Below are 17,487 nucleotides of genomic sequence, written 5' to 3'. Positions count from 1 at the left end.
GGCAAGCGATAGGTAACGGCCTCATGAGCTCGATTCTGCCTACCACGTCCTACCCGACAACTGGGGCCCCCATAATGATGAATGCTTACTCTAATTTAGGGTGTCCAACACAGGGCCCGATGGCTAGCACCGTGGTTGACGGAGCCGGGTCCCCGAATAGCCAGATACAAAGGGTGGTCGGGGGACAACCAACAGGTCACCCTCTGTTAGCATTCAGCCCGTTAATGTTTGGATCATCCTCAATGACCCTATCGCCATCCGCAGGGATCACCTGGCATGTGCCTGCAGACATGAAGGAAAAGATTCTCAGGGGTGAATATGTGGAGGTGTTCGACCTCCTTAATGCAGGCGTAGCGGCGGGAAAACCCAAAAGTGGGAAGGAGGGTGATTACAATCAGAAGAAGTCCTGGGTGGAGTGGTCCATGAAAAATTGGATCACGGGATTTGCTATTTATGCCGCAGTTATATTGGAAAAATATCCTGTTTTGGGCCCTCAAATGATGAGCTATATATCCTTGATCCATGGTGCGGCAGCTGAGTTTCCAGGTCAGGGGTGGTTAAAGTATGATAAAATGTTTAGACAGATGAAAGCGGTCCACCCAGGTATATCATGGGACCAGCGGGAGCTCAATCTATGGCACACAGTGTTCTATTCCTCCCCTTCAGCGTCTAACACCGCTCCCCCTGCTCAGAATCAGTCCTTTCGGAGTGACAAGGGCGTCGGAGAGAAAAAACAGGCCTGCTGGCAGTTTAACAGAAACGAGTGTGCTAGGGGGGTCCTATGCAGGTTCAAGCACTGCTGTTCGTATTGCGGTGGGACCTCCCATCCCAAAATCAGATGCTTTAAGAAAACGGGAAGTCCCAAGGAACAATCCGGCCATGTCACCCCAAAGGGAAAGCCACCTAAAACTTCCGACAAAGCTACCAACTCCCATTAAACGACATGTCCTGACACATCTCCTCAGTAGGTACGACAACCTCGAGGAGGCTCAATTCCTGCTTCATGGCTTTACGTCTGGCTTCCGTATCCCGTCTTCAGCCCCCCCTTCTAATGTCCCTCCCCGCAATCAAAATTCAGTGTTGCGAAACATGGAGGCAGCACGAGACAAAATCATGAAGGAAGTATCCTTAGGTCGGGTTGTGGGCCCTTTCAAAGATCCACCTACCCATAATCTGATCTGTTCACCTTTAGGATTGGTTCCGAAAAAGGAGGAAGGTAAATTCCGTCTTATTCATAATCTTTCAAGCCCCCCAGGGTTATCTGTCAATGATAAGCTAGACCCAGACCTGTGCACGGTACGTTATACCACGTTTGACACGGCCATTGGAAAATTGCAGGCTTTGGGGGAAGGAGCGTTAATGGCTAAAACTGATATTGAGTCAGCCTTTAGGTTGCTACCCGTTCACCCAGAAGATACCAGGTTCTTGGGGTTCACTTTTGATGGTGACTACTTTGTAGACTTATGCATGCCTATGGGGTGTTCTATTGCCTGTGCAGTGTTCGAAACTTTTGCGAGGTTCTTGGAGTGGGCAGTGGAGCAGTTCCTGACCTCAGACAAATCGCATGCAGTAGTCCACTACTTGGATGATTTTCTATTCATGGGTCCCGAGGGTTCCCAGTCTTGCAGGAAGGCCCTCCTGGGCTTCCAGCATTTGGCTGGGGCGCTGGGGGTGCCATTGGCGGAGGAAAAAACCGAAGGCTTGACCACATGTTTGACCTTTTTGGGCATTGAGATAGATACTACATCAGGTGTGTGCAGGTTGCCAAAGGCTAAGGTAGATGCCTTCAAGGCCGCAATCGATAACTGCCTGGGAACTAGGAAGGTAACCTTACACCAGTTTCAAGTTCTTTTGGGCCAACTGAACTTTGCCCTGCGGGTCATACCAATGGGCAGGGCGTTTTCCAGGAGTATAGCGAGGGCAATGTCCGGGCTGCGGGCAAAGCACCACAGAGTGAGGCTATCAGCCGAGGTGAGAGAGGATCTTATGCTTTGGAAACGTTTTTTGCAGGATTTCAATGGCACTGTGTTGTGGTGGGCAGCCAGCACCTCAAATGCGGACCTGGAGCTATTCACTGATGCCGCGGGGAGCATTGGCTTCGGGGCGATCTTGGGCACAAAATGGTGCATGCAACATTGGCCAGACGAATGGATAGAGCAAGGTCTGACCCATAACATTTCCTTCCTAGAGTTGTTTCCCATAGTGGTAGCCTTACACTTGTGGGGAGATGTGCTCGCAAACAGGCGCATAGTTTTCTGGTCGGACAGCATGTCTGTTGTCATGGTAATTAATAATCAGAGAGCAACATGCCCTTGGGTGCTCAGGCTGTTAAAAGAGTTAGTACTGCAGTGCCTGAGCCACAATGTCCAATTTACTGCTAGACATGTTCCAGGTGTGGAGAACAAAGCAGCTGATGCATTGTCTCGTTTTAAGTTAACAGAATTCCGGGAACATTGGCCACAAGCGGAGATGACAATGACGGCCTTTCCAGTGGAGCTATGGAAGTTTGGTGCCCTACAGCTTCCGAGTTGATATCTGCATCCTTGGCCCCCAAGACTAAGAGTATGTATCAAAAGTCCTGGGAGGGTTATGCACCTTACCTGAGGGGAGCGGGCCTGAGGGACGCCTTTGCGCCTCAGAACGTGCTAGGTTTCATAGTGCGACAAAAAGAGGAGGGAAAATCAGTGGCATTCATGAAAAGACAGTTGTCGGCATTGGCATTCTATGCAGGGCTACAGGGAGTTTCTGACCCGACAAAGGATCAGAGGGTAAGAAGAGCAATGAGAGGTTGGGAACGCTTGACGCCAGGGGAAAAAGATACCAGGAGACCCATAGACGTAGGGAAATTGGTAAAGATCTTGGAGGCACTGCCTTTCGTTTGTTATTCCCCCTATGAGACGCAGCTATTCCGGGTAGCCTATGCCTTAGCCTTTTGCGGAGCATTGCGGATCTCTGAATTGCTCCCAGCGTCCAGGACAGATAAGGAGGGGGGCCTAAGGTGCTCGGACATAATCGAGTCCGAAGGGGTGCTGAGGCTTAGAGTGCGTAGATCGAAGACAGATCCTTTGAGCAAAGGGACGTGGTTACAGTTGGGTAGAGTAGAGGGGGAGTCCTTCTGTCCAGTTAACCTACTGAGGGGATTCATCCAGGTCAGGCCCCAGGTACCGGAAGATAGACTGTTAATTCATGAGAGTGGTCTTCCTCTTACCAGGTTTCAGTTTACACGAGTAGTGAAAATGTCCCTGGCAAGGATCGGAGTTGATCCTTCCGACTTTACATCCCATTCTTTCAGAATAGGAGCAGCTACAACAGCTGCTGGCTTAGGCCTGCCCGAACAAGTAATCAAGAGATTAGGTCGCTGGAAATCAGCATGTTATGAACGCTATGTCCGCCCGCAATTAGTCTAGCACAAGTTTTTCACAAAATTTACGCACCTTTCTGCCTGGACTCATGCTCACCGTATCTTTTAATGTTTACTATAGGTACACCCCCTAAGAGAATCCAAATTTGCTGGTGTGGCCACTCCTTCATTCGCAGGGCGGGGGCGCACTTCGAAAAGACGCTCAAAGACAGGGTGGCCATGATGCAAGGTTGCGATCATCATTGGGTAGGCATAGGCGGGCAGCGCCTAGCGGACGTTCCGAGAGATGTTAAGGCGGCTTTGGCCAGAGGCATGCCTTATCCGGATGTATTCGTGTTACACTGCGGAGGCAACGATATGATTCCGGGCGGTAGGAGAGGAGTGAAGGAGTCCCTGTTCTCTACTTTAGCAGCAGTCAAAAGCATTTTTTCGGAAGCCATAATACTGTGGTCAGAAGTCATCCCGAGGCTCGTTTGGGCACGGGGCGCTCCTAGGAAAGCGGTGAACAAATCTTTTAAAAGGTTGAACCAGTCGGTGGCGGAAATTCTCCAAAAATCTAGTATTAGAACTATTCTTCACAAGTTGATACAAACGACCAGGCCAGAGTTATACGCGGAGGATGGAGTGCACCTTTCAGAGGCGGGCACTGAGATATTTATAGAAACAGTCCTAGGGGCCATCTCCGAAGCTCTTGAGCGCGGGGGGGAGGTCGAGTCCGCCAGTAAGCGCCTCGCCCTGTGGCGGGGTTCCGGACAAGAATACCACGGGAACTTCTTGTCTAGTGACACTTTTACCTCTGAACAGGTTTGCTATATCATTCTGGACTCTGGGCTGGCGGGAGAGTTGGGGCTGACCTGCTGGTGGCCTTGGCTCTTCAGCCCTACCCCGGAGGCCGCTGGTTGCCCAAGTGGGGGCACATTCCTCACCTGCGGCTCTGTTGACCGGAAGGGGGTTAACGTAAAGAGAGCAGGTTATCTGGGTTGCGGCCTGCTGGCGCAGCCCTGAAGTCAAATCAAAGTCCCATTGGAGAATGGGCGGTAAATGAGTGTATATTGTATATAAGTGCAAGATTTATTCTAAAATACTGTGATGGAATATTTTACTAATAAATAAAGAAATGGGTGGGTCAATGAAGTAATTGACCTGTGAACTTAATTTTTAATAAACAAGCACACTGCAGAAAATCAACCATGACTCCCGAGTTTGATGTTGAATTCAATTGGGGCTTTGTAATGTATGCAGTGTGGAGGGGGGAATGCACTTTGTATGCCATCTATGCAAGGTGCCATCCCCCCTTGGGGAATGGCGTCTTTAGTGGCAGCCAAAGGGCCGACCCAGAGTAGGTTCACTTCCGAGTCGGCCGACCCGGAAGTGGTTACGGCGCTAGGACCAATAGGAACGGTGGACGGCGGAGCGCCCCGGAAGTAGTCGTATGGCGCGAGGTATAAAAGCCTGCGACCATCTTAGAGGCCCCCTCTTTGTCCGCTAACCGCCCAGGAGTCGGACGTCGCCTAGAGAAGACACCCACCCACCCATCCCTATAATAAGGTTTTTCAGTTAGGACAGTGGCGGCGTTCCGGACAAGAATACCACGGGAACTTCTTGTCTAGTGACACTTTTACCTCTGAACAGGTTTGCTATATCATTCTGGACTCTGGGCTGGCGGGAGAGTTGGGGCTGACCTGCTGGTGTCCTTGGCTCTTCAGCCCTACCCCGGAGGCCGCTGGTTGCCCAAGTGGGGGCACATTCCTCACCTGCGGCTCTGTTGACCGGAAGGGGGTCAACGTAAAGAGAGCAGGTGATCTGAGTTGCGGCCTGCTGGCGCAGCCCTGAAGTCAAATCAAAGTCCCATTGGAGAATGGGCGGTAAATGAGTGTATATTGTATATAAGTGCAAGATTTATTCTAAAATACTGTGATGGAATATTTTACTAATAAATAAAGAAATGGGTGGGTCAATGAAGTAATTGACCTGTGAACTTAATTTTTAATAAACAAGCACACTGCAGAAAATCAACCATGACTCCCGAGTTTGATGTTGAATTCAATTGGGGCTTTGTAATGTATGCAGTGTGGAGGGGGGAATGCACTTTGTATGCCATCTATTTCCTACTGCTGATGATCCTACTTTTTGGTCCACTCTAACAACAAAAGTTCTTAAATTGGGTAAAGTTCCTCTAATAGTTGAAGGAGATTTCAATATCATATCTGACCCCTTATTGGATAGATATTCTCTTACAAAATTTCGTCCTCCTAACGCTTTTTTTGCTTTGAAGTCATTTCTTCAAACCACAAAGCTTGTTGATATTTGGTAATTACACTTTCCTACAGAAAACATTTTTACGTTTTTTTTCTAACCCACACAATCCTCACTTTAGGCTTGATTATTTTTTAATTTCCAGACAGTTAATCAACTCTGTTGCAACTCCTATGATTGGCAATATTGATATATTGCATCATGCTTAAATCACCTTTGTTTTGCAGTTGAATTCCAATTTTTCGTCACAATGTAGATGAAGAATGAATACTCTTATTGTTCTCAATGATCAAAATAAACCTGAACTTTGAAATGCTATTCATAATTACTTCCTTCTCAATCCAGGTGGTTCTACTTCCATGGTGAACAGATGGGAAGCTTGTAATGCTTATATTAGAAGTGTTTGTATTTCTATTATGGCCCATGAAAATAAATCATTTAATGCAAATATTAAGAATTTAGAAAAACAGATTGCAAAATATGAAATACTTTTTTTTACATCTAATGATCCACAATATAGATTTAAATTACAAAAACTCTGATATGAATTTAATTCAATCCTTAGCAAACAAGCTTGAATTCAATTATCACATTCTAAAGCTAAATTTGGTTTTAATGCAAACAGATCTGTTTTTTACTCAATGTGGATTACCCAAGATTTCAGATTCTGATAAAATTGGTCTTGATTTTCCCATTACCAAAGATGAAACTTTATCAGCCATAAAAGCTCTTAAAAGAAATAAATCCCCTGGACCAGATGGTATTCCCGCTGAGTTTTGCAATGAATATCAACTACAGCTCATCCCTCATTCATTTCAACCTTTCACTTTTTTGGTTATACGGGAACTACTACAGGTTCTTTTACTGAGGCCTTAATTATTGTTTTGCCCAAACCTAATAAAGACCCTACTCTGGTGACAAATTATCATCCGATTTCTTTAATAAACCAAGATTGTAAGTTGTATGCCAAAATACTTGCTACTATATTATCCTCTGTGCTACATTCTGTTAATCGTCCAGATCAATCTGGTTTTATGAAGAATAGATATTTAGCTAATAATACAAGAACTTTGCTACATGTGATTGGAAAAAGATCTACTTAATCTTTATCATCAGAAATTCTCGCTTTAGATGCTGAGAAAGCTTTTGATAAAATTCACTGGCAGTTTTTATTACGTACTTTATTATCCATTAATTAAGGTGACATATTTATTCGTATGATTTCTGCTTTCTATTTCTCTCCTACTGCTCGTTTATTTATTAATGGCCAAGTTTCAAACCAATTTTCTATTTTCAGAGGTACAGGACCAGGTTGTCCCTTTTCCCCGCTTTTATTTCTTCTTAGAATTAAACCCTAACTTACTTCCATAAGAAAATGTGACAAAATTACTGGAATTAATATCAAAGATGTTATTATTAATTAAGTAAAATGATCTTTATTCGGATATAGTATATCCATAAAAGTGCAAATCATCACCACCATTAGGACATAAAATATACAATTATCGAGAACAAAATACATTAAAAGTAATAAAAATAGGTTGGGGTAAGTCAGGTCTAACATCATTAATAGCATACAGCCAAAGTGCAAAGGATAGCAATAAAGTGCAATTAAAGTGCTGTATATAGATTTGACAAGCTGCAAGACTAGAAGTACCTTTGTACAAAATCGCAGGTTATAACTTTGGACTAAGTGCAAAATAGGCAGTTACATGTGAATTGAATTCTTTTAGACATGCATTACATGTGCAAAAACAGCAATATTCTATAGATAAAGTGCTACAGCGTGCAGTATAAAAGACTGATTCAAAGGCGATTGCAAATATATTACATGTTTTAAGGAGTATTCATAGAGGCGCGTGAGCTTACCACAGATTGCAAGAATGAGCTTACTCGGAAAATCATATTGTCACTTCCTAACCGTAATATTTCACTGTATGCCAAATTAAAGTCGATAATGGCATGTACCTTAAAGAAGGGAATTAAATACTGTTTTGTGTATCTTACATAAAATATACAAAAGAATAAAAAGTGTAGCAGTGTTTGTTTGCTACCAATGCCACATGGACAGCACAACTTCTCCAAATTATTATTAAAACCAATCGGGAAACAAAGTGAGTATTATATGCTGCCATCCCTGAGACGAAAAAGTAAACTCCTATCCCATCTCCCGATGTTTTTCCTGAGATATTCCTGTGGCATATGATATTCGTTGCCTGATAACACCAGAATAGGGATATATCTAATAGTTGATGGTTTACAGAGCTCCATATTTCCTCTTTCCTTATGGTATAAATCATAAAATGCCCCCCTCACTGTTTTTAGATTAAGACCGTCTGTGGCTACAGGGTGGGGGAAGTGCTCCAGCTTCACACTCGCTAGGTTATTTTTAACTGCGCCAAGCCAAGGTATGCTGCTAAACCTATCACACTTAAGGCAATCTGCGATTATCTCTTTTGTTGAAATTGCAGCTGGGTTTTGCCATATCTTTAGCTAGAATAATGCTGGCCGGGATTTGATAAAATCCTCCACATAATATAAATTCAATTCTTTATGGCATATATAATGTGGCGATGAGATTTGTGCCCCTAGTACCTTTCTACAAAATCTATTTTCCTCGGTTTTGATCCCGCTACAAATTGCATACCCCCACACTTCGGCGCCATAAGTTGCCGTTGTTACACATTGGGATTTATATATCTGTAATAAGGGTATCACCACCTCTACCTGCTTAGGCTGTCACGGGCTAATGATAGAATTAACCGCCTTACCAAGTTTATTTCTGCCATGGGCTACATGTGTTAGCCATGATCCTGAATCTGAAAAAACTAAACCCAGATAAGGGAAAGTGCTAGTGCTTTTTAGGGAATTGTTTCCCGACGTTATATGGTTAATGCGGTGCTTTTTTGGCCCACATGACATTATATATGATTTAGTACAAAGGTCTAAATCTGCCATGAATGATACAAAACTCGTAATTAAAGTGCGAAGTGCTTTCGGTGTGCTGCCCATACGGACCGCATCGTTCGCATATAAAAGTACGGGGAACAATTTACCATTAAATTAAGGTACATCACATGTCAGTTTGGACAGGGAGTTATTTAGTTCATTTATATAAAGAATAAAACGTAGAGGGGCCAAGACACAACCTTGTCTAACCCCTAAACCGATAAAAATGTCCCCGGAGACCTCTCCTTCATTGCTTATCCTCACCAGTGCTTTCAGATCTCTGTGCAAAAACGTCAAGAAGTGAACAAGTGCCTCATCCAACCCATAATTTAAAAGAATCTCCCACAAACGTGATCGATTAACAAAATCAAAGGCAGAAGTTAAATCCATAAAACCCAAACATAGTGGAACTTTTTTAGCAATAGTGTATTTACCCAATATAAGATTTAAGTTCAGACACTGTTCCACAGTTCCAACATTACTCCTAAAACCCAACTGCTAGCAATATAAAATTTGATTATCCTCTGCCCAGTTCCTAATCTTATTAAAAGCAACCCTGCCCAAAATCTTCAAGGTATTATTGGGCTATAACAGCTAAGGGTGGATCTGTTGCCCTTCTTAAAATAGGCACAATAATGCTAGTTGACCAAGTTGTTGGGATTGTATTATTGGTCAAATTATTAAAAACATTACATAAATGAGGGGACCAAAAGTCGGGTTTAGATTTGATAAGATCGGTTGACAGTCCATCAGGACCTGGGGCTTTATTCCCTGCACTTTGATTTATGGCATCTTCAACTTCAGTTACTGATATAGCAACCTTTGTAACTGGGAGATAACTATCAATGGTCGTTATGGGAGCTGTGTATATTTTTGAAAAATGCCCCTCCCATGACTCACTTGCTATATTGCAGCTTGTAGGAGTGATGTTTAATCCCATGGACCTCATAACTTTTACCTCACTCCAAAACCCGGTTACATCTTTAAGTGCGGCAGCGCAGGCGAGAGAGTCCAACCGTTCCTTCAGTAACACCGCTGAGCATAATTTAGTTGCATTCTTATAGCGCTCTCTCAATGCTCTAACCAAAGTCATGTCCCTGAGTTCCCCAGCTAATGCTTCACAAAGGTCTCTATTGGCCCAGGAACAAGAGCCATTGAACCATCTAGGGTTCTTACTCAGGTTCGTGACAGGTTTAGAGATTTTGTATTTAATGCCAGTGCATAACCCGATAAAGGCCTGGACAATCTCTGTGCCTGAGCAGCTACTAGACAAACATGTCTCCACCAATAGGGAGTAAGATTTTATAATAGTGCAAATAGTGTCTAGTTATCTATGCTCTTCCAGATCACTTTAAGTTTGTCAGTCGATGCTACCAGGTTCTTTGCCCCTATTTCCTTCCATTTCATAAATTTGTTAAAAAATCTGATAGCTGTCAGAATTGGGTTGTGATCACTGTAATTGATGCATAAAACTTCAGCCTTGAGTAGACAATTCTCAAGAGAGGAGGATATAAAAACATATTCAATGGTTGAAGAACAGCCACGTCCTCTATAGGTAGGCAATAGGCCTTTGTCTGACACGCATCCAACCTTATCCATTACTTTGATTAAATCCCGAATCGATGGATTATTGTGCAGTTCTTCCCCTCTTTTGCACGGAATTACCCGAACAGGTGTAGCAACAGGGTTATCAATTCCGTTGTACAAATGTGCATTGACATCCTCCGTAAACAGATTCCATCCAATTTGCCATACCTCTGTTCATCTACCAAGTTTTCAATAAATTCAAACAAATTCCTAAAATTCCTATTGGGCAGTGATGTAAAATAATTGTTATAAAATTTGATCAAACATAGCATGATCCCATTTGAATAGATCATAGCCTGAAAATGTCCATCATTTGTCTCCAGGGGTTTTATACTATTTCCTGCTTTAATCTTTATCCATGTGGATAATCCCCCGCTAGGTCGACCAAATTCAGGGCTGGGTACAATATTATTGTGGCAAACAAATCCCTCAAGAAACAAATCACTGGTACACCATGGGGTTGATTCCGAATTGGGAAAAATAACGTCTGTACGATTGTCACCCGTACCTGTTTCATCGTGAACTCTGCTTTTATGGCTGTTATCAGCTCCTGTAGGAAAAGGGTTGTACGGTGCGTACCTGACACGTATCGTACTTGCTGGGTCATATGAACCAGCCGCGAACCATACAGATGTCGCGTACAGCGGGTTCTGAGTGACACTTGTACGGATATTAGAGTCGTACGGTCTCTGTACGATTCATACCGAGTCCAGCTCCTGGTACTTCATCGTACTTCATCGTACGTACGGGGGACGTTCAGGGTACGATTCATATGGGAAAAACGCTCCGAACGGCTATTCGGAGCGCTTTTCACCAGAACCGAATTGGCCCCCATGTCTCTTGGAACATTAAGATGTCAAAATTACCAACCAAGTTAATCCACTCCGGTATATTCAATTTAGATTTTAGACCTGCGATATTCCAGCTACGTATATTTAAGTTATGGTCTAAAAATCTGGGTTCCATAATGACAGGACAGATTGATAGCGGTTCTACCGGGGAATCTTCTTGAAAGGTATCTGTGGGACTGGGTTCGGTATCAGCCAGACGGGCCATTATTACATCCATTGGCCCTACTACAGTAGTCAAAGATTTATTGGGTAGTCAGTCCTGTCTCTCCAGGTCAGACAGAGCGGTAAACCGGTTATGTGTAGAATATGTCTGGGTTACTAACTTACGAGCTCTGGGGGGGTCTATCGAAAAAATGAAGTTACGAGAGTTGGAGTGCTAATGTGGTTGGTTTGGCTTTTCAATATCCATTTCACCAGGGAGGGGTACCTAAAGTTCACAACTATACAGTCGCCCATAATGTTCTTAACTGAAGGTCCTACCCATCCCACCCGTCGCACCATCAGAATTTCATTTGCAATATCCCACCCTGTCCCCTTATACTTTGATAACCAATCAATACACTTATTTTTAAGTTTGTCCCAGGACTCGTTTTGATCTTCTTTCGATGGAGGTACACCAGCTAAAATTATGATATTGGGGCATGCTTCCGGGGGTAAATGAAGAACAGCCTCAGCGTATTTTTTAACCTGTATATCGGGAATGGGGTTATTACTTAAGCCCATCATCGATTTCGTGGAGGCTGGCACAGGCAGGGCGGGGCAAATGTGAGTGATAAATGATTACTAGAGGACCTGTTCTCGATGGGTGCATTTAACAAAGGTAACATGCTAGCCATGGTACTGGAGGTGAGATTGGGTGACAGGCTGTTCTTTTTACCATCACACTTTTCACATACATCATTAGTACCAGAAGGCATACGAGTACCATTTCCCCCCACAATGCCCTTATTAATTGCTTCCATGTCTTTTAAGAGCCGTTCACCCCTAATTGGTTCAATAATAGTAACCCCTTTTCTTTTGGCATCCTCTTTCTTCACCAAGCTTTCCAATCTTTCCAAGAGTTTAAAAATAGCATTACATTGTTTATCAATTAGACTTTTCAAAAGATTAAAAGTAGAGTCCACTATAGTGTCAATTAAATTTCCATTTGGCCTTTCTTGTGCGCCGTTTACAGATGTTATCTCAGTTTGGGTGCAGATAGAATTAAATACAGCTTCTGTTGTCTACAGTGCTGTCATTTGATTGCACAGTCGGACTAACTGATGTCCCACTTGTTCCAGTTGCTCCTCGTGACCACATACTCAGAGGGGTAGGTTGAGATTTGTTGCGGGCTGATGTTTCCTCTTAATATTAGTCGTTTTTGATGGTCCTCTCTTCCTTTCCTCCCCCACATTTTTTGTAGTTAAAGCTGGGTTGGAAACACTGGTATTAACTTGAGACCCCTGCTGGGGGTCTAACGTATCTACTGCATTTCTATCAATCACAGAGCCCACAGGTAGCTTTACATGATGGGCAGAATTGTTAATTATTACAGTAGGTGATAACGGGGGAGGCACCATTGGACCACCCCTCTCTGGTCCATCAAACATGTGTGGATGAGATAATAGTTGGCCCATAGAAAGTCTCCTCTCAGTTTCTTCAATTTCCGAGGTGACCATGTTTCAAGCATACTTTCAAAGGAGGAGGTGATGGTAGTAGAACTCTTAGGGCCAGAGGTGGTTGTAGTAGCTATACGTTTCCCCATAGTACTTGGTTTGTACTCATCTCACTCAGGAGCTAAAAGGGGGGGCCCAGCCCAGCCTCTGCCTTCCCCTGATGGCCACAGGCGGCTCGCCCTTTGCCCAGGCTTAGCCCGGCGTCACGCGTGCACGTCCCGCAGAACGGGAGGCGGGAGGCACTCGGCTGTTAAATGACGCGTACAGGCGCTGGCGTCACCGGTGCACCGGTAGTTGCTGGGGCACCTGGGGGATGTAGTTTTCTGCCGTTGCCCTCACGGCGCCTCAAATGCCAAAGAGCCACGGAGTAGCCCCGTCGCCATTTCCCTCTCGGCCGGAGCTTGCTGCAAAGTTTGTGTGCCAAGGGTATTCTTTCCTCAACAGAAACGTTAGATTTTGGTGTTCATGGATCAAAGCTGGCATTTTTTACCTTAAAGATGTTTATTGTAATAATGCTTGTATATCATTTGAAGCTTTACAAACAAAATGTCTTTTACCTCCTTCTGATTGTCTCAAATATGAATTCTTGTGTAACTCTAGTTTAGATTTGTTTCCTCATAATATTCCGTCCGTTAAATCAGATTTATCAATTTATATTCAGTCTCATCTCTATCTCAAGGAGTCTCTATATTATATAAAAAAAAGTCTACCTCTCAAGGATCCAATATTGATGAGATCTCAACATTTCGGAAAAATGAACTTTCAACTGCCTTTTCAATTGATATATGGAAATTATTTGGCTTAATAATATTTCTGGTTGGCTACCTGTTTCTCTCTATCAAACTAATGCATACATTTTATATAACTGTTTTTGGACTCCCCTACGTTTATTTCAAGTGAAACTCATTCCATCCTCAATATGTTAGCACTGTAATCTACTTAGTGGTTTGTAACAACATATGCTTTATGATTGCCCTATAGTTTTTAAATTTCGGACCGATGTTTGGGGTGTTCTTAAAAATACTTTATATTCATAATAAGATCTCATTCAAACTGTTAATCTGTAAATCTGTTGTTCTCTCACAAAAATTAAATGAACTAGAAGGTACACTTTTCAATTGTTTACTGCCCGCAGCTTTTAGCTCTATTAGAGCATGTTGGAAAGATGTATCATTTTTATCTGTTCATGTTTGGTAGTCATGGGTTATTTTTACAAGAAGAGTAGCACAGTTACCTTTAATTGGTATTAATCTTACTTCTATTTCTTATCACTCTTCTTGGAAACCTGTTGACATATATTTATCTTCTTAAATGAGTATTTATTCTAGTTATTATTTGTTAATACAATAATCTAGTTAATAAATTATAGTAGCTTTGATATATTATCATTATTATATAGCTTTATTTGTTTGCTCCATTCCCTCTCCTATTGTTTTTCTTGGATTAATATCTTCACTGTTTTTACCTATTGTAATTTAATGGAAGCTCTCTCATCATCTCTCAATTGTAATTTGTATTGTCTCTTGTTTATTGTATATTATGAAAACTCAATAAACCATTTTGAACACAAAAAAAACAAGATACCTTTATAAACTATTAATGAAGTGAAAACACAACACAAATAAATCCCAACCCAAAGTAGAAAAATCAGATAAATTCTGATATGTAAAATTAGACCAAAATGCCAAAAATGAACCTCTATAAGTGGAAATATGCAATGTTAATCTTTTAGTTGGTATAGTACCTAAAAGCAAAATGCGCCTGTCAGACTTGAGGATCGGAAGATTTAGGGTCGGAAGAAGACACCAGTGAAGGGCCATGGCATCTGGAGATAAAGAACAATTATATTGTTGTAATGTGTTTTCAGAACCCTATCAGAATCCAGGCAGAAGGAAGCAGTACAGATAGTTTGTTAATGTTCACAGACTTGGGAAGCCCCTGAGGAGAATGCAACATAAATAAAGAGGAGGTGCCCTTTAAGTCTTACATGCCGAAGATATACATTATCAGGACCTAAATCAATTAAATTACACTCCCTGGCATTCAGAAGTGCTCGGGAGCCGTGTCGGAGGTGGAATATAAAATGAGGCAAAAGACAGGCTGGGAGATACCAAGGGAAGACAAGGATGCCCAGTCAAATCGAAGAGCTGACTTTCTAGATGAGCATACAGCTTGCGAAAAAGCTGAGAGAGACCCCAGAGACCACCGATGACGCAAGACCCCAGACCATTTTCCAGGAGGTACGTGGCAAACCCAGGTTTGGCACCATTAATTGGGAAGTAGTAGGAGGTGGGGGGGGCTAAAATATAGAGGAGACAGGAAGCAAGCCATCAGAGCGATCGCCAGTGTAAGGCCGTACTCATCCAATGTTATCAAGGGGCCCATTTAAGACAACCATCTGGTTTATGATTGAACAGTTCCCCCTGAGAAGATAACAGTCCTGAGAGTTTGCATTTTCTTTTGGGTTGTTGAACCAAGAATTTAATAAAGACTGAGTTTCCTTGCCACAGCAGAGAGGGCTTACCGCAGAGACCACACACCAGAGGAGTACAGCGCCGTGAGGGCAACGGCAGCGGCAGTATAGTGGGGCAAGCGCGAGGTCACAGTCCAGCAGTGACTACAGCCCCCAGCAGCACCAGGGGCGTCGCGCCCGTGACGACGAGGGAGCGCCAGCGACAGCGCTCAAAGGGAGACGCCGCCGGGAGCCCTGTGGAATCCTTGCCACAGCAGAGAGGGCTTACCGCAGAGACCACACACCAGAGGAGTACAGCGCCGTGAGGGCAACGGCAGCGGCAGTATAGTGGGGCAAGCGCGAGGTCACAGTCCAGCAGTGACTACAGCCCCCAGCAGCACCAGGGGCGTCGCGCCCGTGACGACGAGGGAGCGCCAGCGACAGCGCTCAAAGGGAGACGCCGCCGGGAGCCCTGTGGAATCCTTGCCACAGCAGAGAGGGCTTACCGCAGAGACCACACACCAGAGGAGTACAGCGCCGTGAGGGCAACGGCAGCGGCAGTATAGTGGGGCAAGCGCGAGGTCACAGTCCAGCAGTGACTACAGCCCCCAGCAGCACCAGGGGCGTCGCGCCCGTGACGACGAGGGAGCGCCAGCGACAGCGCTCAAAGGGAGACGCCGCCGGGAGCCCTGTGGAATCCTTGCCACAGCAGAGAGGGCTTACCGCAGAGACCACACACCAGAGGAGTACAGCGCCGTGAGGGCAACGGCAGCGGCAGTATAGTGGGGCAAGCGCGAGGTCACAGTCCAGCAGTGACTACAGCCCCCAGCAGCACCAGGGGCGTCGCGCCCGTGACGACGAGGGAGCGCCAGCGACAGCGCTCAAAGGGAGACGCCGCCGGGAGCCCTGTGGAATCCTTGCCACAGCAGAGAGGGCTTACCGCAGAGACCACACACCAGAGGAGTACAGCGCCGTGAGGGCAACGGCAGCGGCAGTATAGTGGGGCAAGCGCGAGGTCACAGTCCAGCAGTGACTACAGCCCCCAGCAGCACCAGGGGCGTCGCGCCCGTGACGACGAGGGAGCGCCAGCGACAGCGCTCAAAGGGAGACGCCCCCTCTCGCCCCGCGAGTCGCGCGCGGGAGAAGCCCGGGACAAGGGCGGGACAGTCTTAGACAGTCCTAGACTGGCCGGGACTGGACTGGGCCACCCCCCTTACGCCTGTAAACAAGTAAGAAAATATTCAATCATAATTTATTTCTTTGCGTGTTTGTTAAGCGGAGCCACTTATCTACTGCACTGCATATGGTTTAAATATAGTGACATTTGTCCCTTGGCAAAGTTATCCCCCTACACACTACCTTGCTATCTGACTATAACTGAGACTCCAACCATCTTTACTGGATTGTGAAGGTGGGGCCCTCGCGTATTATTCACTCTTACACGGGGGATACAACCAGTGAAGCTTTTATACATGCAAAAAAACATGTCAAAAAAACAGCCTCCCCACAACACTAAGCCTATAGAAAATTATATGGTTCAAGTGGTAACTAAAATTAACGATAAAAGGAGACAATCATTGGGTCTAAGTCAGTCTCCAAACTTACAGCTTCTAAGCCCAACTGAAAGTCCCCACCAGTCCTTGTCCATAGTACCTGATGCCTTCACAGACCTAATAGATATTTCAATTCCTTTCAACCAAAATCTAGATGACCAAAACAGCCTTATACTGGATAATGAAGCAAATGCTGAGATGCCAGATTTAGAAATTATTTCTGACTCCGAGCACCAGATCTTGCCCGATAAGTCGGATGACCTCTTATCTCCTGAACAGGAAATTCGACCTGTTAGAAAGCAAAGAAAAGTTCAACAAAAGCGGGTAGGCTTACGATCAGGAAGTAGGAGGAAAAAAGCTACACCGATAGGAAAAAATAAGACAAAATCTAGTGAAGATGGAGAAAATGATGCCCTTGAAAAGAGCGATCAGGACAAAAGTCAATATGAGGAGGATCTGCTCCAGAAGATAGCAGACATCATTGACTCCAAAATTAAAACTGTCATTAAGCCTTTAGTCGCCAAGATCGATAAATTAAATGCTGAAATAAAACGAATGAGTGGTTTCCAGTCTAAGACTGTTGAAGGGGTTGATAAGTTAACCACTCTGGTGACACAATTGGGGAAGTCATCTGAGACTAAAGTGAGGAATTCTACAGAGAGGGATAGTGGCCCGGTACCCTGTGAATGCCCAGCCCAAAATGTGATAAATCTGGCTAATGAAGGTGTACCAATGAAAACAAGTATGGCACCAGTAATATGTCAAGAAACAGATCCCCTTCAATTTATTGAAGAAGCCTCTCCCGTGGTATTGGTGCTGGCTA

This window comes from Lissotriton vulgaris, chromosome 4_1 (assembly GCF_964263255.1).
Source record: "Lissotriton vulgaris chromosome 4_1, aLisVul1.2, whole genome shotgun sequence".
Classification (NCBI taxonomy): Eukaryota; Metazoa; Chordata; class Amphibia; order Caudata; family Salamandridae; genus Lissotriton; species Lissotriton vulgaris.
This window is presented reverse-complemented; position numbering follows the sequence as displayed.